General features: G+C 35.9%; 1 pseudogene across 1 annotated transcript in view; it reads right to left on the reverse strand.

Annotated features, from left to right (window-relative positions):
• The window catches only part of LOC101298005, a 63,448-nt pseudogene that overhangs the window by 16,165 nt on the left and 31,863 nt on the right, over nucleotides 1-15,420 (reverse strand). The window contains exons 30-33 of the transcript XR_184386.1: nucleotides 13,301-13,351; nucleotides 12,481-12,607; nucleotides 9,683-9,756; nucleotides 9,263-9,313 (exon numbers count right to left, since the gene is read on the reverse strand). The product of XR_184386.1 is annotated as an uncharacterized LOC101298005 (transcript). The remainder of the gene's footprint in view (nucleotides 1-9,262; nucleotides 9,314-9,682; nucleotides 9,757-12,480; nucleotides 12,608-13,300; nucleotides 13,352-15,420) is intronic.

Genomic DNA, 15,420 nt, shown 5'->3' on the forward strand with positions numbered 1-15,420 from the left:
TCCTCAGCTGGCCCAGCAATAACCCAACTGAAAAAAAATTACACCCACACATTTTTTTTACCACATTTTTACCATCTCCAAAAATTACTCTTTTAATTCATAACTTTTTCATGCTAATTCCGATTTTTAACACATAGCATGTCTACGAACTCGTAATAACGTCCTCTACGACTTTTATGAAGAAAGTTTTTCCAAATTCCAAACACAAGAAAAAGTCAACTCTAGGGTCCTTAAGTGATAAACGGTTACTTAACACGGTAAAAGACCAAAATAATACCAAAGTAAATAATCGTAAAATAACTTAAGAACCGGGGTGTGACAATGAGTCAACCTTAACTGGAATAATCCAAAAATGGTATCTGTCCTTTAAGAGAAGTTCTAAATGGGCTGATTAGGCAGTCAAGCTAGCTCAGACTAATATTCCTTTATATTATTATGTGGAGATATCACCAGTCGGACAGCTGCACCAAGACGCTTAACAGCGCGTGCAAGCCAAACCACATTAGCTCCGACTGGTGTTGTTTTGCCTGCCTTTCTCTTCTCTCATCTCCCTCAATTACATCAGCCATCTCTCATTCTCCATAAATCGCCAACACATCCAACTTATTCGAGGTCCAATCCTTTGCCGAATTCATCGATCACATCCAAACATACTGTTAGGATCACTCTATCTTACCCCTTTTCTATACCAGCCCAATAGTTATGCACAAGCCCATAAGTAGTGAACCCAACTAGAGTAGCCCATTTCCAATGGTGGTCCTAACACACGTGTCCATCTACTGTTTTGTCGAGGACATTATCATCTTCCTTTATATTCTCTGTATTGCATCCATTTTGGATTATCAATGAAATATGAATCTTTAACTTATTTTTCCTTTCAATTCTCTGCAATTTATCCTTTCAATTTTCCTTCATAGACTTCGGTCCTAACAACTGGTATCCAGAGCCGGTTCCGATGTGGAATCTGCAAACTCCGACCATTTTCATCCCACCCTCGTTAACCCACCGCTTTTTCCACAATTATTGTTGGCTGCGGACAATTTCAATTCTGAGATTATTGAATTTGCAGTTTTGACCGATGATTATTGCTATGGAAAGTTGAGAGTGCCTCAATCTGCGTGGTTTGAGAATATTCAATGGAGTCATGCGCAGGTTGGAGACACTTATTCAATGTGCTTGAGGTCAATGGAGACTTTAGTGGCAGGTGCTAGAGCCCTGTTGCAATGTCCTCCATCATCCGTTGTTAAAATTGATGGGAGGTTGTTACTGGCTTTGCTTGACTCTATTGTGCTTGCTGAGAAGAGTGAGACACGTTCGAGTGGTAGCCCTACCCTGAATTCTGTAAATTGCTTGAGGACTGATCAACTTATGTGGCCCATTTCTTCTGTCGCTAGTTTTGCAGCTTGCCCATATGTCCCTCTATATGTTACACTTCCACCTGGAATCCTCAACAGTAACGTTACTGCAACTTGGTTGAGGTACTTGCTTCTTCATTTGCTAATTGTCATTGCTTGAGACCTGCTTGTACTTTGCTTTTGAAGAATTGGGTGCAGTACAATTATCCTTATAATGCTATCAGTTACCATCCTTCATTGGAGGCCGTGGAGAACGATAATGCATTCAATGAAGTTGGCTCTAATCTTTATAACAATTTAGATTGTGGACTCACAAATTTAGCTTATTGGCTAATGAGCTTGCCTCTTGTTGCTTGGTTTGAGAATTCAATGATGAATACTAACATGTTAGAAGATCATGAGCAGAGTGCTATTGTGCATCAGTTTTTCCTGTTCTTGTTACATAAGAAAAAATTATTCTCTCACAGAGGGATGCCAGGTTCACTTGAAACCAAATGGGTTGTTGGAACTTTAGTAGCTGTATCAACATAACTTATCAACTGAGACAACGACAAACAAAACTATATCAACATATAAGGAAAAAATTATGTTGAGAGTGATCGAAATGTGTAGCTTATATATTTTTTCATGGGTATTTTAGTAATTAAAATACTAATAAATTACATTCATGTTCTAATTCCATGTGGTAAGTAAACAACTCAATGAAATTGAAATCTCCATATACTATTCCATTTCATCTCCCATTTCTTCCGTCTTTCATTCCTGATGAATTCCATTCCAAGTAAGTAAACGTGTCATCAATGTTTCAGAGATCTTTTTTTTTTTGAGTCCTCTATTCTCAGGTTTATATGGGACCTCGAATTTGTTGGCATTTGAGTCATTTGCGCCCTCTATGGTAACAGCAGTGCTGGCAGCTGCTCTCTATCACACTTGTTTGTCTATGTGTCCATATCTTGCAAATATTGCCTATACTGATCATGATATTGCAATTTGTGAACAAACGACGAGTTCCACAACTTGGAAGCCTGTTAGTGGGACGTTTTCTTTCTCCCTCTTTACCGTCTATTCCTATGGTGGGAAACTTTCAGAGACAGAGACTGCTAGTATGACTTATGAAGCAGTTGGTGTGCCTGCTAATCTTGTACTCTCTTCCCAGCGACTCATGAAACTGGTTTTCCTTGCTGGTGTTTTACAACTTGTTATTGGTTTACCAAGTTCTCCTTGTTCAGAATGCCAAAGGGCAACTGCTTTATTACTTGATCAGTCTGTTTGGTCAGTATCCTTCTTCACGATTTGTTTTCCCTCATTCTTGTTGGATGCCGAAAACTTTTCTCTAAAACCGATGACTACTGGTACTACGATTGTTAGGATCACTCTATCTTACCTCTTTTCTGTACCAGCCCAATAGTTATGCACAAGCCCATAAGTAGTGAACCCAACTAGTGTAGCCCATTTCCAATGGTGGTCCTGACACACGTGTCCATCTACTGTTTTGTCGAGGACATTATCATCTTCCTTTATATTCTCTGTATTGCATCCATTTTGGATTATCAATGAAATATGAATCTTTAACTTATTTTTTCTTTCAATTCTCTGTAATTTATCTTCGGTCCTAACACATACCACCTCAATCTTGATGACATCTCTCTTGCCCAATTCTGGGTTCTGGGTCTTTTCTTCCTTTTCTTTGCAGAAGAAGATATGGGTTCGTTCATTTATAGGGCTCGCCCGCTATGAGGAGATCGAAGCGGCGATGTTAATTTATAGGGCTCGGTGGGTCCGAATCTCGACTATTTATCGGCGACGGCACAATCTAGTGACGCCGTGCCACAGCCCACAACTTCTAAGCCCATGGTTATTCAAATCGGCTGGGTTAACGCGTAAAGGTTAGTGCTTTCCCTTACCTTAGTAAACTTTAATCTTTTGCTTGTGTTTAATTGTTGAATTGGTTCTTGAACATTGAAACGAGGTGTTTCGCTTTTCATGCTTGTGTTCAACTAACCTCATACAATACAGTAATAATGTAGTGCATGAAGGACTCCGTGAGCCATTGCGGCCTCCAACCTATTTCCAGGTATAATAAAATCTAGTATGAGGAGATGATGTTGTTGGCATCTTCTGTTTGCTTGCACGGTATTTACAAATCAAGTGTATTTGAATAATGTGCTATGGTTTTGCTGAGTTGCTGCAGATTACTTTTTGTTAGGGCAAGTATTTTTGTGGACTGGATTTGCAATTTTTTCTGCTATGAAACTTATAGATGTTCCTTGCGTTGTTTGTGTCAATGGAGTTGTCATGCATTCATTATGAATGCGGTGGGAACTGCTAAGTGTTCTGTACTCAAGAGGTTTTCATGAACGTCGGTCTATCACGGATTTAGAGAAGCCTCTTGATGTCCGAACAATTAGTTCTGTCATATGAGTCGGATTGCTATTCCTTGAAGGTGTTAGTTGAGTACTGGGTCACTTCATTCCTAACTTACAGTGGCATTTTCTTTTTGGCTAGCTGTTGGTCTATTGACATTAAGCAACGATACCATTTTGCTCATCAAATTATTATTTAGTCTTATTTTTTAAAATTCATGAGGTTGGCTTACAGAATTTCGTTGTTGTTTTGTGGTGTAGGGAAGTTGTAGGTTATTAGTGAAAAGGTAAACACTGGAGCCTTTTGATGAGTAATTTGTTGTTATGCATTTTTTGTCTTGCTTAATTTTATTGGTGAGTGATCTGTTATTACATTTTTCATGTTGTGCTTATAAGTCCCATTTTTTTAAAGTCTCTTGTAGTATGCTTAGTTTTAGCATATGCAAGGTTCCAGAACCCAGTTTACTGGTCCTAGAAAGACAATAAATCCAAATTCATTCCCAGCATACCAAATCTTGATTGAGTGTCATGCTAAATTATTGAAAAGAAAATTTTGATAATGTAGCTAACCTGATAGTAATCGGTTGATACTTATATATAAATTTAAGAAAACTCTTTCTCTAATATATGTTATATTGTGTTCTTACATGTACAGCTCCCTAAACAAAATTGATAACTCAAAAATGTTTTCATCTTGCCAAAGTTGAAATCCCTTTGTTTAGTGTTATCACTTCCATTAAATTGGAAACTTTATATCAGTATTCTGCATCTATTCTTTGTTGTTGGTAACTAATGCACTCTCATTGTGGCTTATTGATGAATGACTACTCTGTCTACATGTCTTCAAGTATGTTTAAGTTGCTTCTCATTCAAGAAGGTGTATTAATGGGAAGCTAAAGATTACAAAGAATAAGATGTTCAGGCATTCATGTGGTGTTTTTAAATACTTGAGTACAAATGCCTTTGCTGTGTTTCCCTGGTCACTTTTAGTTTTGATTCAATATCTCCTTCCAAGATATTAATATTATTTCAGGTAATTGGTCAAGTTTTGGTTGCTTTGTTGTCTTTTTGGTGTAGATCATCGAATTTTTTTTTTATCTCTGGGTTTGTTTGTGCTGGGTAATTGGTCTTGAGATGTGAATCATATTATTGAGTTCCTAATCTCTCTGAGTAGTTGTACATTTATGTTAATTTCTTCGTTTAATTGTTGAATTGGGTGCCCAAGATTGGTACTTTCTTGGCTTCCCATTCAATGATTTGTATGTTTGTCTTAGGCTCATTTATCTTGACATAGGTAAATTATCTCTCCCATTCATATCTGTGTGGTCATTTGGATTTTGTGTTTATTGAAAAGCTGTATAGAACCAATTACAGTTATTTTGTAGTAAAAAATGGACCGAGATATCAATTGGGTTTAGTTTTAGAAAGACAGTAGCATGCCCATCTATGTTAGTAACTCCATCAGCACAAAGTCAGTGTCTAGACTCTCATGTCCAGTTGGGGTTAATATAAGTTACTTGTGCATGAAGATAGGTTGTTCCATGTCTGCAATTTGAACCTTTGGAAATAGAACAACTCGTTCATTTTTAGCATTACTCCCTGGCGATGTCTTACTGTTTTCCAAGATATATTAGCTAATATAGAAAATGAATAGTGTAGCAACATGCCGTCGTTTTTGTTTTTCTGATTTGGAATTTGTTCGGTAAATTACTAAATTGTTGATTGGATTCGTGGAATCTCATCTGAGCCTTTTGGATATGGATTATGGATTTATTTTGATGAATTTTTGTTTGTTGGATACTGTTTTGGATGTTGTGTACTATGTTTTCAATGTTTCTGAGTAATTTACGAATTGAAGCAGTTCAAAATGCATGAGTTAATGCTCATGTCTAAAGAATATAGTTTGTAATGGTCTAACAAGTTTCTTTCTTGTTAGGAACTTTCATTGTTGAACGTACATCTGTTGATTTGTGGTGTATCTAATTAAAATTAACTCTAAAACAATTGGGTTTATTTCTATCATGATTGTTTTTCGTATTTTTAAGATTTTAATTATGAAACTTCAGTCCATTTATCGCATTGTTGGTACTTTTGGTTTCGTATTTGTTCCTATTTAAGGTCATGCTTTTGTTCTGATGCACTGTATTGGTGGTGATATCTCACATGGATAACTAATTTCTGAAATAATACTTGCTATATGATTGTGCGATGCAGTTTATAATAAAGACAATATATGAGACTGTCCATAACTGATCTAAGAACCGTGATGCAGAGTGTAACTATGTGTTTGATTTTATGATGCTATACTGATCTTGAGCTAGGTGCGGCTTTAGTTTTTAGAGAACTAATTTGCTATTCGGTTTCTCTTTTCCACCCAATATGTCTGTTGAAAATTAGTATTTTATATATAATTGTTATACAACTGGGTGTCTGATGGTAAGGCATGATCTCTTTTCTTCATTCAGCTAAGACTATTATTTAGAAATATATCTAAATGGTTGAATGCTTTATGCTAGCTACTGAGCCCGCGCTTTGTTGCGGGTTTCATGGTTGTGTAAATTGGTTTTGTTAAAAAAATAATAAAAATAAACACATTGCTAACGTGAAATAAAATCCACATTTCTTCAATAAAATCTCATGTAAGTGAACTTTCAAGTAAATTACAAAGTCATTCATATATTCAGGTGATCACCTTCAGAATAATTTTACTATAGAAGGGAAGCTGCTACATAAGCAACAAAAGGCTAACACAAACAGAACCCAAATTCATTCAACTTTACAGTTGTCATCATACCAAATTGTTGACTAAGCCAAGTTAAAACACAGTTCTAAATTGAATTTTCTTCTATCAACTGATGTCCACTTGAGGCAGTTTTGAATTTTCTTCTATCAACTGATGTTCTCCCTTTTAGGTTAGAAGCTTCTTCTCCATGTTATAAAACTTCTTTTTTGAAACTCCTAAGAAGATGTCAGCACAATATGATACACACAAATGAAGTTCAAATTATACCACATGATGATGAAGCATCCTCAAATAGTGTAGTTGAAGTTAGACATGTTTGATTAACCATGCATAGGGAAACTACAAAATGTTACAATTGCTGAGGCCCCTAAATAGTGGCTGTATCATAATGTCAATATTGTTGGCAATGTTTTTTGTAGATTTGTCCATTTTCATTTTGCGGCAACATTACTATCTAAATTAAACCTCATAACCTATACGCATCTAAGATTAACCAAATTAGAATCAGATTCAAATTTAGTCATGTTAAACAAAACACATTTTAATCATAAAGTTGAAGCATTGATTCATAATCAATCAGATGCACCTTCAATTCTGCCCTTGCCACTTAGGGTACGTTTGGTACCCGGTATTACCTAAGCCAGTGTTAAATAAGGAGTGAAACAAGGCTAATCCCATGTCTAGTCTCTCTCGGTACTAATATTAATGGGCTTATCTTGGACCTGTTTTCTGATTTCTCCTCCTTAGCCAGTGTTAGAGTGGGTACTCCGAATTGGGAGCCTTAGCTAAGACCTCTCTATTGCCTCCTCCACAACTCCTTCTTCATCTCCCAGATCCACATCCGCTCCGTCCTCAAGCCCTCGGCTCCCAGACCCGCTCCGTCCTCAACCTCCTCTCTGACCCGCGCCGTCGACACCTCCAAGGCCAAGCTCGCCGCCATCTTCTTCCCAGATTCGTCATTAGGTATGCCCATCTATTTCTTCCTTTCTCTCTTTGATAATCAGTTTGATCAGTTTATTGTTGATTCAGTTTGATTGTGGTGAATTGTTCAGTTTGATCTTGGGGGTGGGGGGGGGGGGGGGGGGGGTACTACCGGTTAGTAGCTACTATGATATTGGGTATTAGTTTGAAGCTAATAGAAAATGATTCTTTTGTTTTTCTTCTCTGGAAACAGAGTGCAGATGCAATTTCTTTCATTCGGTCTTTTTCTGGATTCACAAGTCTGGCAATAGGTTCCTCCTCTTGTTTGGATAAGAATCCCATAACATAATTTATCGTATGTGAATAAAGCATTTGGATTTTATTTGAGTGTGCGAATTTATACTGATTGTTTGTATAGAGTGACTTTTGGAGGAAGAAAGTTATTTGAACGTGCAGAGATGCAGAGAACCAAATCTTTATTACTTGGTTCTTATCAATATATATATGTCCGACTTACCGGTCCCTACATTGGATATTTGGATAATCTGTGGTATATTAGAACTGATGCACTTATATCTGATTTTTGTGCTTGATTTGAAACATTGGAATAGATAGCCTGAATTTTTCCCTGTCTTATGCTTGTTTATCAAAACAAACATTGGATTCTGCATATTTCATAGGTTTCTGCATTTTTTTTTTTGGATTTCATGTCAAAATTTCAATGATCGATTGTTAGATATTAGATTGTTAGAGTAGTCCAGTTTGTTAGATGTTAGATGTTAGATATTAGATTGTTAGATGTTAAAGTAGCTTGTCCAGTCCAATGCATCACCAAACATGAGACATCTCTAATTTAGAACTTTTTGTTTCCTAATCCCATGCAACACCAAACGTGGGCCAGTATTAATACAATTTAAGGCAGTCCACACTAGTTCAGGACAGTCTTAAGAATTAAGGAGGTGTAATGCAGTACTGGGTACCAAACGTGCACTTAGAGCGCAGATATGCACACGACATCATCTCTTCTCTGCTTATGTTTTGATGTTGTACATGAGGATTGCTCACCTCATCACCTGTAAAAGTGTTGTGTATCAATTTTGTGCACTTTCATATATTTCTCTATATGTAATAGTGTACTCAAATTGTGTAAAGCAACGGAGTTTTGTGCATTATGATCAATGTTTTGCATTCAAAATCAAAAATACAACCAGTTAATTGAAAAAGAATGATCAACACTTCATTCTGTTCTTCTATAGGTATTAATCCAATAATTGGACAGGTCAAAAAAAAAATGTCATAAAGGCATCTAACCAACCTCAAGAAACTTAAGGAAAAAAACAGAGGAAAAGATACTAAACTCAGGTTTCAATCGATGAGACGTAATTGGAAAACCAAAAATAAAACAAAACAGTGAATGGAACTGAAAACCCATTACCCATAGCCATCTCTTTCTTTCTCAGCTTCAAATCAACTCACAACTGATTTGAAAACCTTGGTTAAGGTTTGAAATTATCCAACCGAACTAAATTCTACGTAAAATATGAGGAACACAGGATCATAATTTCAAAGCTACAATTCCCTTATGTCCTTAAATCTTACCAAACTGGAAAATCCCAAACTCATCTGAACCACAAAGTTGCATGTACTAAAATTAAAAACAATTAAAAAGATAAGAAGCTTACCTTGGGTATTATACTGTAAAGCGTAGAAGAATATGCAAATCAAAACCAAAACAGAGGCAAAATGACCAAACAAATAAAAACCAAAACGAACATTGATTTCCCAGCAAGAAACAAAAACCCATTTCTCCAAAACCCCAAAATTCTTGAAGCAGTCACCGAATTGAAAATCAATCATCCAGAGCAAGAAAGAGGCAGTACCTTTTGTTAGCCTTGATGAAACTCTCGTCATAACAGTAATCGATATGAAATCTGAAAATGTCAAGAAGAATCAATCAATTTCAGGAAAAGAAAACAAAAAAAACTAAAATCAGGAATTCAAAACCAATTTGCACAATGGTTTGGAGGTCAACTTCACCAATCGTGGATACTGCAAAAGAATATAAATCAATTTAATCAAAATGGGAAAAAGATAAAAGGATTTTTACGGTGGTCTGGCAAAGAATTACTTTGTTAGAAAAAGAAAGAAAGAATTACTTTGTTAGATAAACCTAAACCCAATTTAGGTTCTAGAGGAAATAATGAAACTTTCCAGATTTTCATCAAGTCAATGATAATACATAGTAAAGATACCTGGACAGCTGAAGTGTTAGTTGGGAAACCATAGATACACAAAGTCACCTCCCATTGTAGCTGCTTCTTGGTTCTCCTAGCACTTCTCCCAATTTTGTCATTGTGCTGCCTTGTTTGCCGCCCTGCCGAATATAGAAAAAGGTTTCATGAAGCTATCAAAATTCAATTTTTATTAGAAAGGAAATACAAACCATGTTCTACCATTAACATTGCTAACATTACCCTCCCATCTACACCGCAAAAAAGCATACCTCAAAACTCACAATTAATATATCTTATGTAATGAAGGATGTTCATTTCAGTACAGTCATTTTGCCCCATTTTGTTTATTATGTTCTCAGGTGTAATCTTAACTCCTTTCCTGATTTAATACCAAGAAAATAAGTATCTAGAAACACACGTCACTGGTGTAACTATGGTAGAATAAATTTTAAAGCTGAAAGATTATGTAATACACATACACAAAGAAGTTGCACTCTTATGACAGGCTTTTGTAGAATTTCCTCCATTCTGTGTGGCATCAGCAGTTCTTAGAGCATATAGCGCACCACATGAGTCTAATATTTACCCTGCTATAAAACAAACTATAAGAGAACACATTAGTTGGACCAAGTAAGGGTAGAAGAGATTCATAAAAATCAGCAATGCATAGAGTGCAAGGTATATGTATATTTGTCTCTTTTTTTTTTCAGTCTTCCTTAAAAGGAAAATAAATCTTTAGTTCCATTATATTTTCATGTTATGGTAAAACTTATTATAGGGGTAGTGCAGAAATAAATATCTACCAAATCCTAGGAACCAAATCTTGAACTTTCAACTTAGCTCCCTCACATTGGTACTATAAAAATGTCACTCTTGTCAATCTGATATATAGAGCCTAAACAAATCAGAAGACAGTTTTTCTTTTCTTTTTAAGAACTTCTGAAACTAACATTTTTATTACATGAGCAATAACAACTTGGTAAACCAAACCACAAATAGGTCATCACCTTCTGAATTAACCAAGTTATATGTTGCAGTGTGATAGGAGCACAAAGTGTGACGTTCTTAATATGTTTATACCCTTTATTTACCCTTTGTTAACTCCTATTTAGTTGTTTTAGCTTTATATTTGTGTTTAGTGTAGAATAATTGCTTAATGTAGAAATATGTATGTTTTAGTGTTAGAATACATAGTATTTTCGGATTTGAATAATTTGGTGTTGAAATTGTGCTAAGTGTTGGAAATCCTTGTTTACTCAGGATTCCTGTCTTGATCAGGTTTCCATCTTTCCTCTTTCCTAGTTTCTAATTTTCTTATTTCTATTTCAGGAAAGTCTAAACCCGTGTTGACCAGGAAATGTTTTCCTGACTCATGAGGGAAAGGTGGCCGGTAGCTAGGAGTTCCTGCTTGAGCTAGGAGAAGTACAATCCGAGATATGTATGGAAGATGCCGTGAGATTTCCTAAGTCACCAAGGAAAGAGACCGTGCGGCCCAAGAGAGAAGGTTTTCCAAGTTCAAGATGGTTTTGTCATTCCTTAATGCATAAGGATTACTTGCAGACCAAGAGAGGAAGTTAAATCCAACTTGAACTTGGTTTTGCCGATTTAATAAGGATTCCTTGTGCTTGAGGAATTCTTGGAGATCAAGTCTTGTTACTCTATATATAGGGCACGGCATGGCAGCAGTTTATCATCATCAACCCGTGCAAAATTACACCAAAGCTTTGCCGAAACTCCATCATTCTCCAAACACCATAATCCGAACTCACCATCATCCTTGATCCGAAGCAAGTAGCCTAGGGTTCCGCTCACTCAAAGAATAGAACAAGTAGGGATATTTTGAGAGTGAATTCCATCTTTTACTTTTAGATTAGAATGTGTTCGTTCTTTTTTATGTTTGTTTTAGGTTTTTGCTTAAGTATGTTTCGATTCTTGTCTATGAGATAGAAGTACTTTTGAGCCATGTTTTGAATTGAAGTTTATGATTTATGATCAATGATTTTAGGTTTTATGCCGTGAGTTTTATGTCCATGTACTTTAAGATTTTCGGTGTATTCTTCTATTTTCATGTGTAATTGATACAAGTAGTTGATGTTGCATGTGTTAATCATCCAAGGTTCGACTTTGATACAAGTAGTTGATAAGTTGCATTGTCTTTGTTATTTCACCGATTTTCTACCTATGTTTGATTTGGACTTGTGCTTAAACACATCGATTCTTTATGTGATACATAATTGCATGATTAGTTTATGTGTGTGACCTATAAGTAGAGCACGTAGCCGAGCTTGTTTGTGTCACGATGTTGAATGAAACCCGTAGTCTAATTCAAAGTATGTCTATGTCATAGGAACCACGTAGGAAATTATATGCATATCAAATTTAGGTTGTGTATTTGCTCACGGTGTGGACTTAATTGAGATTAGAGATCGTCTTCTTTGTTCTTGCATGGTTGTTTGGTTGTGTTTACATGATTGTTGGTTGATCACATGTAAATATGTATAGAGGTAATTTAGGATTTATTTCCAATGTCTATTCCGAAATCATCAAACCTTTAAACCCTATATGCTTATTTCGACATTTATATTAGGTTAGATGGATCTACCCTGTAGTTGAATCCCCGGTTTAGAACGATCTCTGCTTGCTTTATATTACGATTGATTTGTTGACAGGGTTAATTGATGCGTGTGCAAATACGTCTTATCACAGTGCATTCTCAACATCATTATCCTTTTAGCTTAAAATCACATAGTCATCATGTCTCTGAACAAAAAAAAAAAACTCACAAAAAAAGAATTGAAATGAAATAACAAAGCTTATCTCTTCTGATTGTTGAAAAGTTACACACTTACAATTTAAGTGCTCACATTGAAAAACTCCTCTTCTGACTCATCCACACGATCAACCTCCTTGTTGATATCAGCAACCTCATTCTCTTCCAACCGCTTCTCAGTGCCAACATCCTTCTTAACTTCAATTCTAGGATCTACCTCCCTAGATTTTACAAATACAGTTATTCTTGTCAGCCATAACAGATCTATTTCAGCCAATGAATGCTTATCCCATTTACTAAACTGAAAACTAAACCAATGCATACCAGTTGAAGGATGGTCCAGTTAATCATGGAATGTGCTTTTTGCAGAGGTTGCTGAAAAGCAACTCAAAGTTGCTTAAGAATGCATTCAGAGAACTCTTCCTTGCATATGTGAAGAATCCAACAGTATGAGACTTGCAAAAGAGTCACCATAATAGTCATTAATTTCACAAAATTCATTCCTACTTATTGAAACTCAAGTCCCAGTGCAGGTTTAACAGCCTAAGAAAGTTCAATTTCTTTTGATTGTAAAGAATTGAACAAAATCCAAGGTTATCATAAGTTCAGATCAAATAGAACAAAATCCAAGGTTATCATAAGTTCATTTATAAACAGAACATAAATTTCCACATTGAAATACATGATTCTCAATTACAGTTCCAATCTTTACAATTGCTATCCAAATTGGAAGGTATAATCCACCGAAAATTGAAACTCTACAACATAACAAAACGTTTCATTACACCAAGTCAAGGAAATGCAAATCAAGAATAAGGGAACACATAGGAAAAGAAAACCTAGCAACTGATTATATATAGATGTTGAAGATGAATTCACTAATGAAAAAGTAAAAACCAAAATCAAAGACGAACCTGTAAACGTCGTTTCGGGATTGATCACTCAATCGATGAACCCATACCTCCCTGTAACAACAAAAAAAAAGCAAGGAAACAACGATCAAATGATCTTCACCGAAGCACCATAATCAAAAAGCAAAAACTAAAACGATCTTACACACTCAAACCCGGCAGATAGTGAATGAATCTGAGTTCGATCACTCCTGATTTGAGAGAGCCAAACGAAGGCCAGAGAGAGCAGAAGGATAAGAGAAGGGAAAAGGAAAAGGTCTCGAGATCGATCTCAAATCTTTAGGAGGCGGCGAGGGAGAGAAAGGGTAGATGAGAGAGTTGGGTTCGATCACAAGGGGAGAAAAAAGAAGCCACAATTTCAGGATTTTCAGCTGGCTCTGGAAGCTTCAAGAGGCGGCGAGTGAGATAAGAGGCAACCCAGGCCCAAGCCCGAGTGAGAGACCAAGGAGAGAAGAAAAAGCCCAAGCCCAAGTGACATTGTTCCCCATAACAGTACCGCGCCAGGCGCTATAATAATATAGTAAATACCTTTCCCACATTTTAGAAATGTTAGTTCACTATTATTTAATTCAATTGTTCTACAATTTTACCTTCTTTAATAAGTATCAAATTCAAATATCTTACTTGTCAAAAGTTAATCATGTTTTAAAATATTGGTCAAAAACAACTAAACCTCCCCACATGGGGACTCGAACATTGGTTGCCAAGCCCATATGAAAACACCTTAACCAACACTGCTGAATAGACAAGTTTATTTTATGAGGATCCTTGTATGTAACACGTAATAAATTGTGAAATATATAAGTCTTTTGTAAACCAACACAGAGGAAGCAAGATTTTAAAAAATCTTTTGAAATATGATGTGATCACTACGCTGACATACCACTATGGTTGAAAAATCACATGATTCCGGTAACGTTTGGTCCCCGATAGAAGCGGTCAACCCTATTTACATTTATGCATCTCTATGGAAGCTCTATCGTCGGGAGGTGAAGGTTCTTAAATTTTTACATGGGTTGTAACATTTCATCAATGTGAGAGTTTTGTGTGTGAAAGAATCAACCAAAGAATGTCATATAGGGTAGGTAAGAGCGTTTTCGTGTAATAAGTAGCGTTGAATTAGGGTTGACCGTTTTGATGGATCCCCGAACATTATCAAATACATTTGAATTTTCTATCACTGTTGTATTTCACTATGCTGGTCACATCAGACGACTAAATTTTTATTTTGTGAATTTTAGTTATCGAAATCACAACGTGTCTACTAATATGATATAACTTGTTTAATATGTTATATGTAACATCTTTGTGAACTAACTATACAGAGAAAACAAAATTTTCAAAAATCTCGTGAAATAAGATGTGATCAGAATAGTGAAATACGACTATGGTTGAAAAATCACATGATTCCAGTAAGGTTTTGTCCCTGATAGAAGCGGTCAACATTATATACGCTTAAGTTTCCTTATGGAAGCCCTATAGTCGGGAGGTGAAGGTCCTTAAATTTTTACATGGGTTGTTACATTTCATCAATGTGAGAGTTTTGTGTGTGGAAGAATCAACCAAACAAGGTCATATGGGGGTACACTACCAGAAGAAAGACTTTAGCCGACGAAAATAAAAAAAATAGGCCGACGAACAATTTTTTCGTCGGCTAAAGTCTATGTTAGCAGACAGAATTTTCCTTCGTCGGCTAATTTAAATTTTCGTCGGCTATGGTCAACTTTAACCGACGAAATTAAAAATTCGTCGGCTAAAGAATTTTTTTCGGTTATAGTCTGTGAACTATAGCCAACGACTTTAACCATACTTTAGCCGACGAAATTTTAATTTTGTCGGCTAAAGTGTTTTATATTTGCAGATCTGGACAGCAACTCATCTGGGAAAAAAAACGGAAGAAAAAAAACAGGAGAAAAGGTTTGGGTGTTGTCGAAATCTGTCCATAATTAGTTTGTGGAGCTATATATAGAGATACGTATATGTGTATCTATGTTGATTTTGAGTTTTATTCGAGTTGATCGATTCTGAGGGTACGATTGAGTTGATCGATTTTGAGTACGTTGGATGTATATATATATATATATGTGTTGTATCGATTTGGTTGATGATTTGATGATATATAT

Source organism: Fragaria vesca, linkage group LG3 (assembly GCF_000184155.1).
Source record: "Fragaria vesca subsp. vesca linkage group LG3, FraVesHawaii_1.0, whole genome shotgun sequence".
In the NCBI taxonomy this organism is placed as follows: domain Eukaryota; kingdom Viridiplantae; phylum Streptophyta; class Magnoliopsida; order Rosales; family Rosaceae; genus Fragaria; species Fragaria vesca.